Source organism: Notolabrus celidotus, chromosome 9 (genome assembly GCF_009762535.1).
Source record: "Notolabrus celidotus isolate fNotCel1 chromosome 9, fNotCel1.pri, whole genome shotgun sequence".
Classification (NCBI taxonomy): domain Eukaryota; kingdom Metazoa; phylum Chordata; class Actinopteri; order Labriformes; family Labridae; genus Notolabrus; species Notolabrus celidotus.
In genome coordinates this window covers 1821918-1825553 of record NC_048280.1, presented here as the reverse complement: position 1 = coordinate 1825553, position 3636 = coordinate 1821918, and positions in this window count along the sequence as shown.

The following is a 3636-nucleotide window of genomic DNA, read 5'->3' as shown; positions in this document are numbered from 1 at the left end:
GTGAGTACACCCCTCACATTTCTTCTAAAGGTGAAGCACAAGAAAGACTCCAAACAATCTGCTAAAGACAAGCAGACTAAGGACATGGATTACTGGAACCATGTCTTGTGGTCTGATGAGACCAAGATAAACGTACTTGGTTCAGAAGGTGTCTAGCATGTGTGGGGGCAACCAGGTGAGGAGTACAAAGACAAGTGTGTGTTGCCTACAGTCAAGCATGGTGGTGGGAGTGTCATGGTCTGGGGCTGCACGGGTCCTGCCGGCACTAGGGAGCTACAGTTCATTGAGGGAACCATGAATGCCAACATGTACTGGGACATACTGAAGCAGAGCATCATCCCCTCCCTCTTCAAAAACTGGGCCACAGGGCAGTACTCCAACATGATAACGACCCCAAACACACCTCCAAGACGGCCCCTGCCTTGCCAAAGAAGCTGAGGGTGAAGGTGATGGAGTGGCAGTGGCGGTTCTAGACCAATTTTACTGGGGGGGGGGGGGGGGGGCAGGCTGGGGCTAAGGGTGTTGTCAGAGGGACACATTCAACCCTGACAAAAGAGACTGATAAGGACAAGGAACGGCTGAGAACAAACTGGCAAAACATCAGTGCCTCCCTTTATACTAGACATATAGACTACTGTGAACTATATCAAGATGCAGACTGACAGCAGCTGATTGGCTGTTTACACTCAACATGAGTCCCTTAGCGCTCTAAGGGACTGGAACCAAGTACCACACACGTGTTCCGCCTGTAACATCGGTGCAATACCAAAGCCTTTTTTTATTGCATAATATTTGTTTGGTGTGGAGGGGGGGCAACAGGGGGGGTCCAGGTTCAGTTTTACAGGGACACTGGCCCCTCTTGGCCCCTCCCCAGAACCACCACTGTGGAGTGGCCAAGCATGCCTCCAGACCTAAACCCTATTGAGCATCTGTGGGGCATCCTCAAACGGAAGGTGGAGGAGCACAAGGTCTCTAACATCCATCAGCACCGTGATGTCATCATAGAGGAGTGGAAGAGGACTCCAGTGGGAACCTGTGAAGCTCTGGTGAACTCCATGCCCAAGAGGGTTTAGGCAGTGCTGGAAAATAATGGTGGCCACAGAAAATATTGACACTTTGGGCCTAATTTGGACATTTTCACTGAGGGGTGTACTCACTTTTGTTGCCGGTGGTTTAGACATTAATGGCTGTGTGTTGAGTTATTTTGAGGGGACAGTAAATTTACACTGATATACAAGCTGTGCACTGACTACTTTACATTATATCAAAGTGTCATTTCTGCAGTGTTGCCCCATGAAAAGATCTAATTAAATCTGTGCAGATATGTGAGGGGTGTACTCACTTCTGTGAGATACTGTATATAGATTGATCAAAGAGATGATGGTGCAGGTTTGATGGATGTGTTGGAGCTGTCATTTGTATTCAGTTTTCAGCGTCTCAGACTTTATTTGTTTTTGTTCCATTGAAGTGTGTAGTTTAGTTTTTATTATGAGTGAATGTTCAACAAAGAATAAACTGTAATAACCCGCATGTTCTTATAGAGGCTTGTCAATAAGCTGCTTAGTAGCAGACTCAGTTTAGGGAATTGTTCCCACTGCAACATTTTCAACTTTGATAAACCAGAAACTTCAAACTGGTATTAAATTATCAACAGTATAAGTTGGATAATTTAGAGATCAACAAACAAAGAACGAGGTTCAGCATCCTCATAAGACCTGAAGAGACTCAGCAGCTCCTGAGGTGAAACATGAAATCTGTTTGAATAACACAGATCTGAATAACCAGGTTTCTTTATGATCCGTGTAAACATCAGAACCAAATCCTCACATATCCTCCTGACTGACAAGCTGCACGGATTCAACACACCAAACACTTGGTGGAGATTAAAAACAGAACAGAGAAGGAGAAAAGAAAGTGATGAAAGAGAAGCTGTTTGAAGAATATATAAGCCAGGAGGATGATGGAGGGATGATTGAGGGATGAGCAGAGAGCAGTTTCAGTTCTAAAATCATTCATGGAGCTTCACAGATAATCTTATGAACCGCAGAGCCGAATAATGCAGAGAAGGAAAAACTCCTTTCTTCTTCTGCTGCTGCTGAATTAAAGAGACACCTTGTGTGTCTATAAACACACACTCCCCTCTCCTCTACGCCTGCTTTTGGAATGTGATTTACCTGACGTTACATGACCTCACACAGAGCCTATTGTTAGCTGATATTAATGAGTACATGACTTCTTGCGTGAAACGGTTAATGTGGTTTATGAGGACATTTTCATGCAAACAGTCTAAATCAAAACTAAAGCTGCGTGTTTGAGCGTTTTTAACCTTTTAGAACAGAAGTCTTCACGAGGAGTTAAGATGAAGCCAAAAACAACACGTGGACACGCCAAAAAAACTTCATGCGCCCCCTGCTGGTGGCTAGAACTCTACGCTCCCAACATGCAGGCTTGCTAGTTGTGCCTAAAATCTCTAAAAGTAGTATGGGAGGTAGAGCCTTCAGTTATCAGGCCCCTCTCCTTTGGAATCATCTACCAGTCAGGGTCCAGGAGGCAGACACCCTCTCTACTTTTAAGAGTAGGCTTCAAACTTTCCTTTTTGATAAAGCTTATAGTTAGAGCTGGATCAGGCTTGGACCAGCTTTTGTCATGCTGCTTAACCTTTTCTGCTCTCATTTTCAATATTCAATACATTTTCAATAAAAGTACAGTAAGTGCAACCAACATTTCAACACTAGGTTTACCTCCTCGCTCTTTACATCTCCTACAAACAGTGAGCGACTTATTTAGAACATCTCCGTCTTTGCAAAAGCCAAAGTGTTTCCACACGCTGGACCGTGATGGTGGCTTGACAATTTCTTGCTTGCCGCTTCTCCTCTGCCGTCCGCCATGCTATGTTTAGTCGTCTGCTGGCGCTCGGTGATGACGTCACAGACAGGCAGCCTGAATTGAGTAATGTTTAACGTCTTTATCATTAAAGCTGGGGTTGGTAATCAGATTTAAATCCACTTTTTGTTATACTGGTTAATGATCTTTATGTCCTGATGGTAATCAATACATAAAAAGCTGCTATCTACAGCCGGAGTAAATCTGGGAAAACACCAACCAATCACCGTTTTTTGGGTCCCCAAATTTTAAACCAATCAAATCCCGTCCTGCCGTTCTGCCCGCCTCCTGCGCGTACATTTCCCCGGCGTTCACTCCTCCGAGTCCCCGTCTCCTGCCTCTACTTCCCCTGACTCTACTGACTGCCCCTCTCGCTCGTCCTCGGGCCTGTCCCCTCTGACCTGATGAGGTGCTTTGCTCAGGACTGTAGTCCGGATCAGAGTCTACAAAGCTCTCACCAACAAGCAGAATAATTAATGACGTTCAGTAAGTCCTACAGAAAATGTAGATGTACTGTAGCGTCCGTCCGGACGCTGTAGGGATGACGAGCCGATTCATGAACACGTTGATCTTTAATAACCGGTCACTGTCGGCCGTTACCACGCCAACCAACAAAACAACAATCAATGTTTGAATGAATGAAGAACTTCTCCTCTTGTCTCTCCTCTCTCCCACTCACACTCTCTACACCTCCCCTGATGCCTTCACTGACCGTCAACACTGTAGGAATTAAGAACCTCTACACTGAACAGG